The following is a 19,875-nucleotide window of genomic DNA, read 5'->3' on the forward strand; positions in this document are numbered from 1 at the left end:
AGAGTCTGAAAAAATGGTATTGGAATCTGCCATTCAAAGAATAAAAGTAAAAACAAGTCCCGCAGGGTGCACTTAACTCCTGAGGCACATCAAAAGTAGCTCTTTGGATTCTGGCTGTTCTATTTATTAACCAAGCTCACCTGCCATGGTGATGAATTCACTTTTAACGTCACTGTTAACAGTGAACCTCAAGAAATGTAGAAAGTCAAGCAATTCTGTGGGCTGCCATTTAGCCTATTAACATAGAGATCTGCAATATGTTTCATTACCTGGAATATCACTACGAAATACAGCCTTCCGAGAAGCCCTATAGTCCTCTAAAAGTTCTAACTTTATTTATTTAGAAAGTTGATATCCTAACTAAGCCCTCAAATGAATCAGAGCTGCTTACAATACTCTCCCTATTATGCCTAACTAAAAAGTTAGAAAGCCATTATAATTCTGAGTTAGAAGAAATGTCCTGGAAAGAAGTCTGATAATGAGTTTATTGTCTATTACAGGAAAACTTTATGCCAGCTTTCTGTGCAACAAATTCAGAGCCTGGGTTAATGTCCATAATATGTTTGGGGGGGGGGGAAATACCTTGGCTACTAATAGGCTGAGATTTCGTATTTTTCATATTTCATTTTTTATAGTTTCTTTGTTTTTTGACTTTAATAAACATTTGATTGATTGGTCTAACTAAACTGTATTAGGAAGAGAATTCAACTGAAAAGCGAAATGAATAGCTCCATAACAAAGTTACCACCAGATGAATCAGAACAAACTGCTACTCCCTATTTCTGCCTTCGTAATCATATGGAATACCTCCAATTGTGCACAGAAATATGCCACAAATGGGGGCACACCCTTCTATCTTTTGCTAATCAACTGACAGTAGTTCACCAGGATTTAAGGCTGGGTTCTTTCCCAGTTATACCTGGAGATGCCAGGGACTGAACTGCAGGCCTTGTACACGCAAAGCCCATGCTCTAACACTGAGGTGTGGCCCTTCCCCATACATTCACATTCTGCAGAAGTGGACTACCAGAAGGTTCAACACAGTAAGCTGAGATGCTTAAGCTTCATTTTTTGCTAACCATCTATTAACTTACCAGCTAGTACCAGAATATTCCTTCCAAAAATTCCAGGCGTTGGTTCAATGTTCTGTTACTTCAAACTGAAAGCAGAAAGAATGAAAGGCCATGCTGTAATCAAACTGAATTCATGGTTATTTGGTGTATGCCACCTCAGAAGCCTGCTTAACTAGCCACAGCAAAATATAAATACTTGAAATGAACAGCCTTCATCCCAAAATAGCATTTAAGCAGTAAAGGTAAACTGTTATTTCTAACTCTCCAGTTCATCCATTCTTCTAATCTTAGCACTGCTTTCAAGATGTCCATGCCCTAAAATGTATTTTTCAGTAGCTTGTACCCGTTTGGAGCTCACTTTATCTCTAGGAAGCAAGAACAATTGCATAAAGGGATAATTAATAATTTTGGAAGTTGGGGGTAGCCGTGATCTCAGCTGAGCTTGAAATACAGAACGAAAGGTAGATTTCAAGTGCTTACTCAAAATCCAGTGATATCATTTTTTATTTTACTGATTGTACTTATATGACCCCTTTCAGGGCAAAGTCCTCTCAAACCAGTTTGATAATTTGCTTCATTCATACACACACACCCCAAAATATTTTGGCATCATATTTACAGCAGAAACATTGTCCAGTACAATCCCTTCCCAATCCCAACAACTTTCCTTTTATGTTTCCACCTGTGAGCCATCCTGCCACTAAAACGTTCCACTAAAACCTACTGTCTTAGCTAGTCTGAAACCTTTGTTCTAAGGATAGAAAGATTACAAACTTTGTACAGCACTCCCTTTCAGGTGAGGTTAGATTGTCTTGACTTGACTGCTATTTAAAACCCTCTGAATCTGCACAACAGGCAGTAATTCAGCAGGTCACAGAGCTGTAACTAGGCACAATGGAGCAATGCCTGAGCGCACCTCCTTCTCCTTTCCAATATATCCATTTCATAAGGGTTGATACAAAATCCTGAAAACATATTTTGCTAAAAAACAAGGAAGGGAGAGACTAGACATGGTCTGGGTGGAGATAGTTGTGGTCATGGAGCAAGACTTACATTTAAAAGGACTGACCAAGACATTCCCCAGAGCTGTTGCTTCTGCAGTCATTTCTTCACCCACACACTTGTTTGTAAGTTTCAACTTTTCTTCCCCACAAGAGGAGAAAACAAGAACAGAACTGGCAAAAACTCCACCAGGTGGGGAAAGAAGAAAAAAAGGAAACTGTCTGAACAGGCCATTAGGCTCACTTCCTGAGCACTGAAATGCACATGATGATGCCTGACACAATAAATATTGCACAACACTTTGTATACAAAGGTATATAAAATGAACAAATGCACTAACAATTATTTGAAATCAGTTTCGCAGGATGTATATTTAGCATCATGTACCCTGTGGATACTGGCAACCAGACCCAGCTCAGTTTCCCCAATCATCTCAAAACACCTGCTTTTTAATTCTCACACAAGAAACTAGTTTAAGCGCCACTTGCTTACAAATATGACAAACTGTTCAAGCTACTCTTCAAAAGCTGCAACCCTGTGCATGCTTCCTTGAGAGGAACCCTTGCAAGGCTAGATTCTCAGAAAATATACATAGCATTGCGCTCTATGTTTGTCACAAGCTCTTAAATGGTATCTCAAGCAAACAGGGATGCATGTGATGATGACATGCTGAAAAACAGAACATTCTTAAGACAGCTTCCACTGATAACACAAGTCCTCCTAGTTTAGCCTTAAGTCGCCTTGCATCCCTGTGAGGGGAAAAGGCAGGATATAAATAAATATAATAATAATAATAATAATAATAATAATAATAATACATAATCTCCCATGCCCCCTCAGTTGTCCTGATGGGCTTTTAAAATAGCCATGAACGTCTCAGTTATGATTCATGTACCAGGCCTTAGCTTAGTGGTAGAGCACATGCTTAGAATGTAGGTAAGGGATGGGAAGCCTGTGTCCGCCCATCCGCCCCCAGAGGTTGCTGGGCTACAACTCCCATCAACTCTGATTCCTGGCTAGGCAGGGATGATGGGAGTTAGAGCACAACAACATCTGGGGGGACCACCCTGATGTAGAAGGTCCCAGATTTAACAAGTAAAGATTTCCAATAAAATAAAATTTTTATACATACATACATACATACATACATACCCCGCCCATCTGGCTGGGTTTCCCCAGCCACTATTGATGGCTTCCAACAAAATATTAGACAATACTGGGTTACATGGACCAATAATCAGACTTAGTATTAAGAAAGCTGCATGTATTCATATTTTCAAATGCAAATATTCCAGCTTTCAAACTTTCATCATCCCTTCTTTGCACAGTATTCACTGCCTTCCTTTGTTTGAACTTCTACAAAGCATTTCTATTCCTCCTTACCCATGGAGGATAAAATGCCATTGTGGCAGATTTGTCCTTTCCATCACTGCAGCCTGTGTGGCTTTTACTAAATACTTCTAGTGGGGTAGCAGTTTTTTTGAAGCATGAGTAAGTTCCTACTTGGCAGACATTAAAGTCTGACATCACGCCCGAGAATGAGATGGCTCGTTTCCACTTTGCGGGTATAATGGAATAATTCTTACTGCACATTTCATTATCTTGCATTTCACACACAGGAGTTATTAAATGGCATTATAAGAATTTAGGTTTTATTTTTACAGTCTTCCTGAAATAAACAAAAGCTAGAATGCAACAGAACTGTATCAATTACAGTCTGTACAGGCCGTTAGCTAAGGAAAGTACTTGTGGGAAAACCTACTGCATGTCACTGAAAGCAAAGTTTGCATTTTTAAAGAGGCATACTAAAAAGGGATTTAAAAAGAAGTGCTAAGTGTGCCACAGGCCCAGGCCAAAGTATGAGTCAGTGCCACACAAAAACGGCCTGTTTCACATGCACCAGTCCTTTGAGAAGCAGCAGGTCTCAGGATTACACACTCCTCACTCTGACACAGCTTCAAGAAGGAAATTGGAAGCATTTGTTTCTAAACCAGGGTTATGTCCAACTCAAGGAAGTAGTTAATTTGAACCAGTGATGGTGCTGAACAGATGAAGTTGCAGCACCAAATTCAAAAGGAAGAATCAGGAGCACATTTCCTTTCCATCCACTGCTTGAATTCAGCACTTTTTTTGTTGCCACGCATAGCAGCAGGGGGAAAAACACCAAATTCAAAAAGCATCAAATTCAAGCTGGAAAGGAAGAATCAAGAGAACTATTAAGAATGTACTTCCAATGCTCCCTTTGCAATCACAGCCTGAATTCAAGCAATGGCTTGCAGTTTGAATCACTTGATGGCATGTGATGTTAGGTGACATTTGTCTATGGAGGACTGGCCACTTCTGGATCTGGTCCTGTAGTCAGGTCCATTTCCCCAAGCTTCGTTTAAATGATGACTTGTTCTCCTGAGCTCAGAAGAACCCTGGAAATTTAAAAGGCAGGCACAAAGCTGTTCAATTTCCTCTCCTCAGCCACACTGGAGGAAAGGTCACTGGAGGAGAGGTCAAGGTATGATAATCCTTCTCATGAACATAGCACTGAATTATGGTTTTGCATTGCATGCAAAACAGATCTACATGTGCTGAACAGTGCCTCTTGATTTCTGGTTTAATCTATCAATCCTAAATTATGGTTTTAATCTTCCTCCTTGAATTGTTATTCCACTTTGATACAGTGGTACCTCGGGTTAAGTACTTAATTCGTTCTGGAGGTCCGTACTTAACCTGAAACTGTTCTTAACCTGAAGCACCACTTTAGCTAATGGGGCCTCCTGCTGCCACGCCGCCGGAGCACGATTTCTGTTCTTATCATGAATCAAAGTTCTTAACCTGAAGCGCTGTTTCTGGGTTAGCGGAGTCTGTAACCTGAAGTGTATGTAACCTGAGGTACCACTGTATTTCTTAAAAGGTTGAGAAAGGTTGTTTTGTTTTTTACAATCCAAGCTGCTTCAGACCCTGGTTTTAGGTAAAAATGATGTAGCACAAATAGAACAAAATGCATGTATCTGATGGAGTCACACTCAAACCACTAGTACTACTGACTGAGGCTTAGCCTATGCAGGCCAAGCCACAATACCCACCACCAAGTGATGAAAGACAACTCCAAATTGAAGAGCAGAGCTTTGCAACTCTGTGCCTTGCGAATTAAGCACAGATGATGGATACAGAATTCCTCCTACACAGGAGGTTGATGGGGCCAGTTCCCCAGAGATTTCCAAGGTGATCCTAAATCAAAGCAGAAGTTTCAGCTCTATCCTATAATTATCAACACAACAGGTGAAACTTTAGTCACAAATATGTAGCAATTTATTTGACTACCAAGGGAGCTTTCTGGGCATAGATGAAATCTTCATTCTGGAGAGCTGGACTTCATGTAGTGTTCATCTTTCTGTCCACAAAGACGGATAGTTATCCATTTTGCAAAGGTGATATTATATATTCATAGGTTAAAAAAGGAGGTCCAACAAAGGCTCTTATGGGGAACATTAAACGCCTGTGACTTTTCAATTTGCCTTCCTAAAATAAACAAGGGCTAAGCACAATAAAGGAGAAAATCTAGTTTTAGGAGCTTTCCCTTGGACTGGATACTGTCAGTTTATTCTTCTCTGGACAGAGGTTACTTTCCAATAAAAAGTAAAAGTTATTCGTAGTCTCTGTGTAGTGGTGTATGTGAAGTCCACAGCTGTCCAAAATAGCATTTGAGAAATGAGTGGCTACCTCTTTTATTACCTTTGCAACACATTATGAACTTTGCTCTAAGCATCTCTATATAGAAAAATCCCTTCAACCAGCTTATTGTCTTATTACTGTTCTTTGTCCTTCTCTTTAACCTTAAACAACTTTGATACAAATATATATAGAATGATCCGGGACTATTTCATATTTTCTCAGATTACCTCTATTGTAACCATAGCAGTTACTTCTAATGAGACACAGCAGTCACTTCAGAAAAATGTGACATGACTGCCTGAAGAATGATTAGCTAGCCCCAGAAACAAAAGATGGGCACCGGAACTGACTGGAAGAAGTTCCTTTCTGTGACAAGATTCTTGAGCAAAAATTATCAAAACGCTTCTCTTTCAAGATGCCCTGAATCTTGGATGGAGACATGAGCCCCCATGGCATAGTCAGACCTACATACCTCACTGTCTCTTCAGTTGGCAGTGCATGTTTCTTCCTTAGGCAAAATGAAAGCTGGGAGATGGAGGGGGGGTCGGTATGTTTCAAACTTCTGACATGCTTTCCAGAAGTTTGGCCATCACTGTACTGAAGTTTAATCAGCCTTCACAAACCTCATGCCCTCCAGATGTTTTGGCTCCTTTGCCATCACCTGCACATAATTCTCTGTCACCTGTGGCTACCAGGTTTTTATTGAAATCAGCCTTCCCCAACCGAGTGCCCTCCAGGTGCTTTGGACTACAACTCCTGCCAGCTTCAGCCAGCTCTGCTGTGCTCCCATCCACCTTAGCATCATATGACTGTGCTGGCTGGGGCTGACAGGAGTAGTTGTTCAAAATATCAGGAAGGGACCAGGCTGGGGAAGGCTGAATTAGACAAAGAATCTTGTCCAGTGGCTGCTATCCTCCCCCCCCCCTCAATTGATAAAAATCTCAGTCATTTAGGGAGCAGGGTTGCATGAGAGAGATTCAGATTTATTACATTTCTATTGCAAAGCTCAACAACTGTGTTCTCCATTAGGTTTTATCTCTTCCAGTACTAGTGACCAATCTCTTTTTTTAGTGGCCCTTCCCATAGAAAGGCTAACGGGGAGGGTTGTTCAGTACCACTGCTGGAAGGTGCTAGGTGTCAAAGAGTGTGTAGGTGTCAAACGGTGCTAGGTGTCAGACAGTGTGTAGGTCTGTAGGTGTCAAACAGTCACACCTACACACCTACACACTACCATGCCCCAGGGTGGGAGTGTTGTAAAAAACAAACAAACACTACTTGGTCCACCAAAAACTGTAGACCCCTGCAAGCAAAACTACATAAACCAGAATAATACATTCAAAACACATGATATTCCCATTTGAGAAAGAAAGGACTGAGTTGAGATCCCAAGTCAAAATGAAAACCAAACAAACTGCTCTGTCCTGTACAGAAGAGCAATCTATATTCAAAGCTTTAATCCATAAACCAAAGCCTACAAGAATGTCAGCAGTGGGAAAATCATTAGATCTCAATAAATGTTTGCTTAACAAAAGAAAATGAAACATGGGGAGGGGGCAGCATGATCCTTCCAAAATGAAAAGGTACATTATCTTTCTGTGGGAGTTTGTCTAATAAAGAAGAAAGGTTCACTGCATACAGACAAAGAGCATAATTTGATTATGAGCACCCAACCAGAATATAATGCCCCTGTTCACAGCAAATTCCTGTTACCAGGAGTATTAACAACAGTGAAGATAGAAGGATTCCCACCAAATGTGCTATTTCCTTACAAACTTGCATGCAATATGTATTGATTCCACCATAAATTGAAAATCCAAAACTACAGCTTTCCTCTTCCTATTTAACAGTCTCTTGATTGGCAACAATTCAACTAGATTTCAAGCATCTGGTAATATAGATGCAATGTAAAATGTTGCCAAGGACTCTTGGGAAACAAAATTTGGTCTGCAGTTATAGCTCAATAACTGTATTCAACAAAAGCATATCATTATTTCTTTTGATGTGACAGATAACAGTTTTAAACCGGCAGTTTTGTAATTAGGTAACTCTGTTACCTAGCCAGTCTCTGTTCAATCCATGAATAGCAGCTCCTAAGGAATTGTGGGCACCTAACAGTCGTAAGGACCCATTGCCAGCAATATGAACATTTTCTCCATGCATCATCTTCCCCAAAGTAACTTCTCAGAGCTCAGCAGGAATATCCCCTCCTAAATTACTGCCTCTAGTATTGACCAGACTTCAAACTGACAATTGCAGGGCACTGATCTATAGAAGTGGAACTATAAGGGAGATGGAGAGGCCACATATACACACATCACTTTTTTCTGGGATGGATCAACTCTTTACTTATCAGCAGCAAGATGTTCATGTTTGTGTGAGATAAGACGAATTGGCGAGAAGAGGGGAAGTGGCTTTTCTAAGAAGTGCAGTACACAACACTGTAGGTTCAGATCCTTCACTTTTTCCATCAAGCAATCTGGAAATCAGTCCATGATCAGCTGTTCCTTTTGTGAGTCTTTACAGAGGCTAAATGGCTTCACAAACCCTGAACTCAGTGAGTCTTTAGAATTCCCTTTCCTGAGTGTCTTTCCACAGACTTTGAAGTACATTTTTATTTAGTTCTGCTGTCAAGCATGCTGCTTTATGAAGACACTGGAGCTCTCAGCTTGATGCCCATTCTGGCACATCTGGACCCCGATTCCTCCTTCCCGTTTTCCAGCGTATTATTGCAAGCTCTCCCCCCCCCCTCTCATTCTCTACTCCTCCTGCCAGCTTTTGAATTCTCACTGCAACTTCCTCTTCCTTTTTCCTCAGTATCTGAAGCAATTCACCACACAATCTCACTGCAACATCAGCCCTCACTCATCCTGCTTGTCTCATCAGTCTTAACTGTTAAATAGTAAACTGCAGAACAGGGGTGTCCAAAACATTGATCCTGATCTACTGGTCGATAGTGGGGTGCCCCTGGTCAATCCCGTGATCCTGAGCAATCACCCAGGGGGGAGCTCAAAAACTTTGGTTCATCCTCAATCCAATGGGTAGATCACTTCCAGGTTTTTTTTTATAGTGGAAATAGATCACAGTCTCTTGGAAGTTGGACATCCCTGCTGTAGAGTTTCTCAATAAAATTTCGTTTCTGGAAAAACTCATCTTGTCTCCACTGATCCCTTGAAAACGCAACTATCCTAACTAAATGATCCAAGTTACGTATACTTCGCTCTCCTGTGTTCTAGTGCTAGCTTCTGAGCCAGCCCCACAGGACAAACAGCAGCTTCTGGCAGGATACCAGCAGAGCTGCTGTAAGAAATGGTTCTATTATCACATGTTAAGATTACCCCCCACTCCCCTACCATTCATGGAAGAGATTGTTCTCTGAACATGGAGTAGTAGTCTACAGACATGTTAAGAGACATGTTTTCTAGGTATAGTAACACTCTTCTTCAAGCACAGCCTGCAGAGAGATGCAGTGCTGGGGACTGAGACTTAGAGGAATTTCTCCCTATAGATTAAGATGATCTGCTGCTGCTTCTTGTGTCTTTTATGAGACTTCCTGTGTTGTGAGGGGACATGGCCATCAATCTGGACACTCTGCCTTTCACTTCTTATATTAATAAACCCCTAGTCCACTGAATAAATCAAGGATGTACCTATCTCTCCTAAGCTTTCCCCCTTTTCCTCATGAGTCACTTTTTTAAAAGACTGTAAACCAGCATACCATTCTTCAAAAAAGAATGCAACAGCAATGCTAAGGGCAGGAGTGAACATGATGGAGGAAGAGAAAGATATTTCAAATTCCTAGAAACCATACCAGCTTTTTCAGTACTAGCTCTTTGAAATGGTGAATCAATATTTCGAAGCCCTAGATACTAACATATCAATTTTTCAGGGAGTTTATGTTAACCTTGAGTTAAGGGAGCTGGTATAGATGATCAAGATTGTGAGGTCTTTTTGCAAGCAAGCAAGAGGATGAAAACCAGTGATTCCACACATGATGACTGGGTGGGTGCCGGTTCCAGGAACAGAACTGCCGAAGGGCTGGCCCTTATCACGCTCAAGTTAAGGACTTAATAGGAATGGGTTCAACTAGGTAACAGCCCCAGACATTCTGAGCAAACAGAACTGTATTACAAATTGTAAACAATTTATTTAGTGAGTGGACAAAATTGTATATTACTGTGGTGGCATTAAATTGATATGAATCAAAACTGACTTCACAATTCACAGATTTAATATAAACAAACCTGTACCTATCAGTCTTACTTATGCAACCTCGAAGCAGTTGCACAAATAATACAATAGAAATATGCAGGACAATGAAATACTAAAAACACTCCATTTTCCATTTTGAACAAGTATACCTTACAGAACGGAACAGTGAATTCATTATGGAGTTTAAATGTGCTCTGGATAAATTTCACATTTGTTCCAAAAATACTTTATACTTCATTCTTTGGTTCCCTCCCAACTTAGGTGTTCTCCAGAAGGCTGCAGAATGTAACTCCAAGACTGCTGACTTTTAAAAGTTCTGGAATTTCTGCAGTAAACACACAGGTGATGAAATTCTCATTTCTCACCAATGAAAGCACTTCTTAAAACTGATTAAGTACAAGGGAATACTGTTGCAGTTATTAGTACCCTTGGAAGAACCACACTTTTCTTTTCTGCCTGGGCTCATGTCAACATCAACAAGTAGAAAGAGACCAGTAACTTTAAGACAAAATGCATGCAGTTGACCAAAGCCTACTTTTCACAAGTAAGACTGTATACCGGGGGCGGGGGGAATGCAGCCATAATAAGTTAGAGCTACTAGCAGCCTATAACGCAGCTATAGTAAACGCCAACTGTACCAAATGTAAGCAAGGTTTTTCATTTGCTCCAGCGGGTGAGAGCGTAGTGACCAAGCAAGATCCAAAAAGCTGGTTCTGTAGTTTTCATCCTTGGCTTGGTTTTACATGAAAACTGGAATTCTGTACCTGTAGCACGCTTGCTTAAAAGTTTGGCTGTCAGCAACATAAACCTTCCTATTTAAAATAGAAATACAGTAAATATCTAAAGGCAGCCAATCTGTTCTCCAGCAGAGTATATTTGTTTAATTTTTTTTTAAAAAAACTAAAGTAAATCTGTAGAATCATAACTGACAGGGACACAATACCATCTTGTCTAAACCTACTAAATGATTGTAAATTCCACATTCTCTTAAGTAATGAATTATCATCTTGCTGTTGCTGCTGTAAAACTCCCCCCTCCGTTTTCAGTCTAGCTTCCTGCAGTTTAAACCCACTGCTTCTTAGCCAATCTTCAGTGCAAAATTTAAACAGCTTTTTCTGTAGTTTTTTGATATGTATTTGACAACAGTCAACATTATAACAGCCTCGCAAACAAGTCCCCACAAAGGTAGAAAAATCCTTTATGAGCTAAACTCACAGTTCCTTCAGCCTTTCTTCATATGTCTTCTAGATCCCTTCAGCATCCTCAATGTTCTTTTTTAAGTCAAGGTAATTGGTTCCTTTTATCTATTAATTTATCAGGAACATAACAGAAAATTAAGTTACTTAAGTTAAAATTAAGTTTAATTAAGAAAATTAAGTTACAACATATATTACTTTAACCAATAGACTATACCAGAGAAAGTTCATAACTTCATCTGACGTTTATGTTTAGAGAAAACAAGGAAGACCATTTTTTTAAAGTTATGATGAATTAAAAGAGTACTGTACTCCACTTCCAGCATGAAATGTAGCTGGTAAAGACAGGCACAGAAACAAGAGATAGGTACAGTATTCCCTTCCCACAAATCAGACAAGATATTTGCATATTAGAAATTTCATTATGGGACTAGTGACAGTCCTAGAGCCAAAGGAAGAAGGGGTTCCAATTATAAAAGCTTTGCAAATAAGACTCCCAAAATTACTAGCCCACCATAATTTTTACTGTTCACCTGATAAGGCATTACAAAGTAAGTTGTTTGCGGCACATTAGCTGGGAGCAAGGGGAGGAGAAGGGAAATTCACTCCCAATAACTACTTGCTTGCCTAAGGGTAATCTATACTCACAAGCAAGCAGATATACATTATAACAGCCATTTATTAAGCATTTGGAATACGCTATCTTGTGATTTCAACCCACTTCTTCAACCTTCTCTCTAAAAAAAAAATATGGTAACTAGCTTTAGGAAACTGTGTTGTGCATTCACAACTACTCTACTTAGTTGTATATCTTTCACAAAAATTGACAGAATACTGCTTAATCAATGGAAGGTACACAATTTAATCTGTATGCCATATTTGTTATTGCACCTCAAAACTGAATTTTCTGTTGTCACTGTCGTGTTGTAGATTCGCCCCCCCCCCCCCCGCTATCTACCAATTATCCACCAGTTTATAAATTCCTCTATTTTGAGGTCAGTAACAACTTGGCATTTGTCTTTGGTTTCCAAGCAAGTGCTTTAACTGGCCAATATAAACTTTGAATTCTAAATCAGTCCTTCTTAGGTCTTGTTTCTACTGAGGTGGTTGACCTGAACGTGAGCTGTTCTGTTTTAGACCACAGGTATGGGCTCACATGATGGAATGCTTCTCCATACAAAATACCCACTCTGCACAGAAAACTAGGAAATGGGAGAGAAGGCTAGGCTAAGGCTAGAACCAGTCTCCCTAGTTTTCAATGTGCAAGGATATTATCTATTATATATATATGTGGAGCAGCATTTCATTACGTGAGCCGCACCTGTCTGAAGTGCCACATCCAGAGACAAGCTTACCACCACAGTGAGAGCCAGGCCTATGTCACACCCTTCATCTAGGTGACTAATAAATGTGACTAGAATTGACTAAGCAGATCCCAGCCAAATCTTGTTGTACACCAACAATGAATTATTAGCGAAGTTCTCCAACAGCCCAACCTAATGCTCTAAAATATATTTCTCCAATTTATAATTCATGAATGTCATCAAATAGATGTATGACTGCTTTCAATCTAGTGTGTTACCCTCAGTCAATTTACCATACCAACAGAGGAAGCTGAACTAAGGTGACACCGTTTGCTCTTTATAAAAATGCTCTTCAAAACTGTAGACTGCTAGGAACTGCTCAGCTTGTTTATAAGCTTAAGCTGCCTTTTTGTTCTACTTGCCAAGCTTTTTAATTATCTCTAGGAAGCACACAATTCCATGGACCCTCCCTTTTTTAAGATAACCATGGCATTTGCCTTCAGCCAGTTAGAGATCTTGCACAGTTGCAATGGGAAACTTTGGAATAGAAAGTGCAAGAATTTCCCCCCACTCCAAGTCCCTGCCAAAGACCTAGGGGTTTAGATTCAGTGCCATCAAAGCAGCCCCTCCAGCCCCTTCCTCACACTTACTCTTGCATGGAGATGAGAAGGGGATGCTGACAGCAGGGACACCTCCCAGTCTGACACAAGGAAACATGGGGAATTTAGTTCCTGATGCTTCCAGTGTTAAATGTAGAGCGTTCACTACATTACAAAATAATAGAAACTGCATTTCCAATGCTTCCTGGCAGTAATAAGCATTCCCTCAGCATCACGTCTGAGGTCTTCAAAGCCACAAGCCCTCTCTCTTGCTATCCTTACCCCCAAAGAGTAAGCTTGCGAAAAGGGAATGGTATGCAGGCAGCTGGCAGCAGCAGAGGCCTTAGGCTGCAGGTAAATCAACAGGGCCTTTTCAGACAGGGCTCATGCTTCCCAGTTCAGATGGGACTATGATATAAGTAAATTTTTTTTGTTTCTGGATGTAATGTTTTGGCTAATGTTTAAATTGTTAGCATGCCTACCAATCTGCTTGATTGTTTATTTTAAACAAACAACCATGCAAAAAAAATGAGAGTGAAGGACTGAATTGGGATTAAAGAAAATATACTTTAACCCATTACATTTTTATAGCATTTTCATTCCCCTCCCAGGTAATTAGACATGATCTCTTGGTCAATGCTATAGCTTCCACTTGCCATGCATAGGGCAGTTAACAGAAGGCAGGAACCACTTCCCTTAAACCAAGTCAGACTACTAGTCCACCAAATTCAATACTGTCTACTCAGAGTAACAGTCTCTCCCCAGGGTTCCACACAGAATTGTTTCCCACTCTAACTGGAGATTCCTGAGATCTCAAGTCTTTAAAAACATGATATGACAAACAAAGCCTACTTGCCTGGCTTGTACAAGCAGGAAAATACATGTGCAAATACCAGTTGAGGCTATTATTCCCAGACTCTGAAAATGGAATTTGGAATAACAGCTTCTCTCTCCCCATTTTAAATCAGATGATGTCACAATGCACAGACAAGCACTTTACAGAACAGTGAGAATTATATGCTATGCTCCTGGGTGTAAAGTCACAACCGCATACTTTAAAGTGTTCAAATCAGCTAGAAGCATGTTCTCCTCTATGAGGAACACCTTAGCTATAATGTTTGCCTAGGATTCTGCACTCCTTAAAAGACCTTCTTGAGATCTGATTACATCATCACATCCCTAATAAAATATCCTACCCAGGATGTGATTTGCTTATGGACCAAAAATCACCTAGGAAAGAGAATGAAGCAATGAGTCTCATCTTTCTTTTCCCCTTATGATAACCGACCTGAAACACAACACTCTAGTCTAGCCTTTCTCAACCTTGGGTTCCCAGATGTTCTTGAACTACAACTCCCATCATCCCTGACCACTGGCCATGCTGGCTAGGAATGATGAGAGTTGTAGTCGAACATCTGGGGACTCAAGTTTGAGAAAGGCTTCTCTAGTCAGTATGTGTATACTGTATTAGCCATACAAGAAGCAAAATTCTCTCTTACAGGAGAAACTTATTTTCAAAGTTCAGCATAGGGTTCAATTCTGACATCACACATAATTAATGAATGATGGGCATGATATCTGAACTGACAAACCATAGTTACACAATCACACCACTGCTTCCAGAGACAGGAATCAACTTGTGAAGTGCTCAGTGTACTGGAAATTAAAGGAAACACAGCTACAAGCAATGGTTTGCCTGGAAGCTCACACCCTGGGTCCTAAACTGCTTGACTCAAACCATGATCATCTCATCACAGGGTCTGTTCTATACAAGGTAGAAATCAGGAATTTAGTATGGCAGCACCTACCCTTTGGAGCTCCCTCCCGTTACATGTCAGAAAGGAGCAGTCCTACTACTGTCTTTTCAGATCTTCCTTTTTCGACAAGACTTTTAAGTGGGGATTTTAATCCCAATTTGTATTAAATTTGAAATTGTTTATGTTTTTGATGTTAGGATGTTTCTTGGGAAGTGAGTCATAAATGAAATAAATGAATAAATAAGAAGTGCACATTGGAGCCTAGGCAGAGAAGGCTCCCTTTCCCTCCCTTGTGTGTTGGCAACCCCAAGTTATTCTGGCATCCAAGCTAACAGCCTCAAGTTTGTGCAAATAAACTGAAGGAAAGATTGGTAAACTGGAACAAACTAAACAAATGTCTGCATCGCCGATACCATAAGAAAGTCCTGTATGATCTAAATGAAAGTATGGCATGATTCTTTTATTCACTTTCAGTCCTCTTATCCATCAGTGAGGAATTCTGGTGCCAGGTGATATGCTACACTGTATGGATTACAACAGAGCTAGCCACCCGCTTGTGAAGATTATCAGAGATCACAAAGAAAGGAATATATAATAACAACAAGAAGATGAGGAAAATAACAAAGAGACTATCTGGACAGAACTGGACAGAATTGTGTCATTAAAGCAGCAGCAAGAGTGATGTTTGGATCCCTTTCGGAGCTCGAAGTATGGGTACCCCCAACAAAATTTTAAAAATTTGGCTGTATAATTTGGAACTAATGTGATTTGATTGGCCTGTTAATAAAAATTATTTTTTAAAAAATACAACAGAGCTAGCCAACATGGTACCCTGCAAATGTTTTGGACTACCGCTCCCAGCAGCAAATCCAATGATAAGGGATGTGGGTTGTAGTCCAAAATATCTGCAGGGCACCACTTTGGCTACCCATGGCATACAGCATGCCAGCTTGTACAAATTATGCATACAGGTTGGTTGGCTGGTTGGTTTTACTTTTGTAAAAATAGATGACTCTTGTTTTCTACAGGATATTTTTCTGGAAAATAAATTTTGTGTGCCATAAACAAGGTTCTGATTCAGGTATGCACAAACCCACTACTACTAGCCATCTCAAGCAACAGATATTGCTAAAACCTGCCTAAAGCCCTAAACATGGTGCAAAAAGCCAAGTGGCAAATCTTCCCTGTAACAAGTGTTTGCTATTTTATAGCCAGTGAGCTGCAAAGCATCTTCATGGGATTTACTCAGGGCCACAGCTCAGTAGTAGTGCACATGCTTTGGATGTGAAAGATCCCAAGTTCAATCCTCAATATCTTCAACTAGGACTAAGAAAGACTCCTCCCTGAAACCCATCTGAAATAGACTCTGCATAATGCAACTTCCCATGTTCTGGGAAAATCCAAAATTTAGTAACATAATTTTTGAGGATTTAAAACTTTAGTCAAATCCATTAAGCACACCTAGTGCAAGCAGTTTAAAAGCAGCTGGAATCATTATTTAACAAGCTGCAAAATTTACCTGAAGTATCAAAGGTGGAGTACCGTATTTTTCGCCCTATAGGACGCACTTTTTCCCCTCCAAAAATGAAGGGGAAATGTGTGTGCGTCCTATGGGGCGAATGCAGGCTTCGCGGACCTCTCCGCAAGCAGCGGGAGCGCTCCCGCTGCTTGCGGAGAGTTGCCTGCATGCTGAAGCCTGCGCGCGCTGAGCTCAGTGCGTCCAGGCTTTGCGGACCTCTTCGCAAGCAGCGGGAGCCAGCGCTGGGCTCCCACGGCTTGCAGAGAGCTGCCTGTTTGGGGGCTGGGGTCGAGGGAAGCTCGAGCTTCCCCAACCCCGCGCCTGGGGGGGGAAATAATTTTTTCCCTTTTTTCCCCCCCAAAAAAACTAGGTGCGCCTTATGGGACGGTGCGTCCTATAGGGCGAAAAATACGGTACCTTCTTTCCTTATACTTGATTATTTATTCTCGTATGCATAACAACCACCTGCAATGTTGTCCTTGAACATTAAGTATCTCTTTTGCATTAATCTTGGCTTCCCCCCTTGCCTTAACACCTCTGCAGTTTACAGTCTCAATACACAGCTTAGCATGGCAATATGCACTAGGAGATGCTTTGCTTGCTGCCACACAAAATGACACAGCAGACTGCAGTTCCATTCTTCAGTCTTCTACTAACCAAGAAATACTCAACCACCTGAAGCTATGTGCCTACTCCACACCAGGCAGTTCTCAAATTCCACATACTGTATTAACATTCCCCAACTGTTCCCTCCAGATAGTTTTTTGGGAGCCTAACTCCCATCAGTCCCAACCTGCATGGTCAATGACTGGGAATGATGAGAGTTGTAGTCCACAACAAGTGGAGGGCATTAGGCACAGGGAGGGGAGTTGCCATATATCATTATTCCTTCAAAACCTGGCAATGTTCCTATATCTACCTGCCCTCTGTCACATGAAACTTTGAGAAATCTTTCCATACAACACTCAGTACTTTTCATCACTCTGATGTTCCACTTCACCTACACTTCTGAAATATTCAAACCCCTCCATGTATCCATATGTAAAGTACTGATAGAACACATTCCAGTTCTGGATTAATGACGCAGCAGATGGAGGAGGAGTAAAGCAGCAGTGACCATTCATCATGTCACAATAAGTAGTAGAGATAAGATAATGTGGAAGCAATGTTGGGCATTTAAATAGTATGCACCTACACAGTGGATATATCCAATACCTTCCTGGCAGCCCAGGGCAAGCAACCCCCATCCTCACATACACATTCCACTCATGGTGGACACTGGACAAGGGAGGGAAAGCCGGGCCTTCTCTATCCCACATGTTTTCTCAGCACAATACAGCTTTTAAAGGGCACTGCTCACTTAGATCTGAAGTTGAATTTCCAAGGGATGTCCATTAGTTAATTGACAGATTTCCATTGAACTTGAAGCCTGCAGCTCAATCCTATGCTTGTTTAGTTGGAAGTGTCACTTTGTTGAATTAGGCTAACACTCTGGTCAGTGTGCATAAGACTGCAGCCTTAGAAATACTGTACAATTGAATCACTCAAGACCATTGTGGTAACACCAGCACCATCCCTTCAGCTCCCAAGCAAAGATATAGAAACATCTGTGGCTGCAATCCTAGCTGCACTTACTTGGAAGTGAGCCCCACTGAATGCAATAGAACTTCCTTCTGAGTAGACATGGTTAGGATTGTGCTGGTGGTGAATGATTTTGGAAAAAATCCTCCTTTACAGCTAGACAGACAGATCTGGAAGATTGTGAAGCTTATAGTAACAAGTATAGAATGAAATGGCCTTCAAAAACAACAAATTCCAGCAACAGTATATTATATGCAAGAAAACCTGAAATTAGCAACCACTGCCAACTTTAAAGATGAAAGAACTGCTTCAAGTCCAGAACCAAACTCAAGTCGAGCTCCTGTAAACCTGCAAGCAATCACATAACAGTGTCTACCCAACTCAGCATGGCACACCACACCCCATATCTAGAACACCACAAATGGAACATAGTCTCCAACACAACTTGCATCAGAAAAGGTAAAAACAGAGTCCCATGACACAACAATAATTCTGAAATCATCATTCTGACTTTCTAGTCACACCCCTGCAGTGGTAAAATCCAGTCTTTCTACAGAAAAGTTCATGTTCTCAGTTCTATGTCTCTATCCACTTTAGGTAAAACCTAGTTTAATACATCAGGGGAGTAGAAAGATAAACCTCTATATCTGAATACAGAGACAAACTCTGAATCAATAAAGGGATGTTGTAGTCCTTTGGAAAGGTGAAGGATACAGGGGTGGGAAAGAAGGTGATTAACCCAGGCTTCCTCACAACGGTCTTAATTATTTTCATATGCAGGTATCCCACACAATACTGACCGTATGTCATACAAAAGTCACCCACGTGCAGTGGGTAGCACCAGCAACCTTGCAAACAGTTGTGCAGTATGAGTAGGAATGGAAATATCACGAAACTTATCCATTACACACATGCATACCATAATGGGTGAGAAAGTTAAAAGGTCTCACCTGAGGACATTCCCAAGATCACTTAAGGTAAAGGTAAAGGTACCCCTGCCCGTACGGGCCAGACTTGCCAGACTCTAGGGTTGTGCGTTCATCTCACTCTAAAGGCCGGGAGCCAGCGCTGTCCGAGGACACCTCCGGGTCACATGGCCAGCGTGACAAGCTGCAGCTGGCGAGCCAGCGCAGCACACGGAACGCCGTTTACCTTCCCGCTGGTAAGCGGCCCCTATTTATCTACTTGCACCCGGGGGTGCTTTCGAACTGCTAGGTTGGCAGGCGCTGGGACCGAACAACGGGAGCGCACCCCGTCGCGGGGATTCGAACCGCCGACCTTTCGATCAGCAAGTCCTAGGTGCTGAGGCTTTAACCCACAGCACCACCCACGTCCCAAACGTTTAAGAGATTAAATGCTCCCCCAGTATCCCTTTAGCTTGCATATCAAAATCTACAAAAGTTAACCCAGTAAGGGCACACATCTTTGTGTCTAGTCATTTGTGGTCTTCACAATATTAAAAGCCAACTTTTGTCATGCTCCTTTGCTAGTCTCCAGAGACAATTCACACTTGCCACAGGTAACCTGGTAAGTGGTTATTTACAGCACTGCTTCAATCACCAAATCATACTCATAGCAGATGGGTGGATTTTCTGTACACCCTTTTCAGTGTGGTCTAATCTGCATGGTGATGGCAAGGATGGAAGGATAAATTGGGAGTTACTTTGGATATTAATTATTGTGGAGAACAAAGATGACTGTGTGCTGATGATAACATTAAACTGGGGGCAGGAAGACAACATACAGGAAGGTGAGGAAAAAACCAAAATATCAGATCTAGGGTTAAAAGGGAAAAGGAGAAACACACAATATGGGAGGAAAGGGGGGGGGTTAACAAACTCAATCTTCTGCCACACAAATTGGTCTCAGGCCTAAAACATGGGTGCACCCAGCCAAAGGGAAGCCAAGTACACCTTGCATTTACTTACACGTATGTTTATGTTCCTCAAATGTCCCATGCAGTTGAGCA

At 41.1% G+C, this 19,875-nt stretch overlaps 1 protein-coding gene across 41 annotated transcripts in view; it reads right to left on the bottom strand.

Moving 5' to 3' along the window:
* The window catches only part of MTMR3 (myotubularin related protein 3), a 54,944-nt gene that overhangs the window by 34,151 nt on the left and 918 nt on the right, over window positions 1–19,875 (bottom strand). For 12 of the 41 annotated variants that reach the window (XM_083417576.1, XM_083417566.1, XM_083417560.1 and 9 more), the window contains exons 2-3: window positions 11,166–11,254; window positions 1,095–1,159 (exon numbers count right to left, since the gene is read on the bottom strand). The gene's annotated coding sequence lies outside the window, so the exon portion shown is untranslated. Of the gene's footprint in view, window positions 1–1,094; window positions 1,160–2,126; window positions 2,326–10,588; window positions 10,763–11,165; window positions 11,255–13,905; window positions 13,965–17,960; window positions 18,077–19,875 lie in introns of those variants that run through there. The other 29 variants (XR_014505967.1, XM_083417565.1, XM_083417574.1 and 26 more) reach the window with 7 other exon arrangements.

The sequence above is a fragment of the Podarcis tiliguerta genome, assembly GCF_965153285.1.
Source record: "Podarcis tiliguerta genome assembly, chromosome: 16".
Lineage (NCBI taxonomy): Eukaryota > Metazoa > Chordata > Lepidosauria > Squamata > Lacertidae > Podarcis > Podarcis tiliguerta.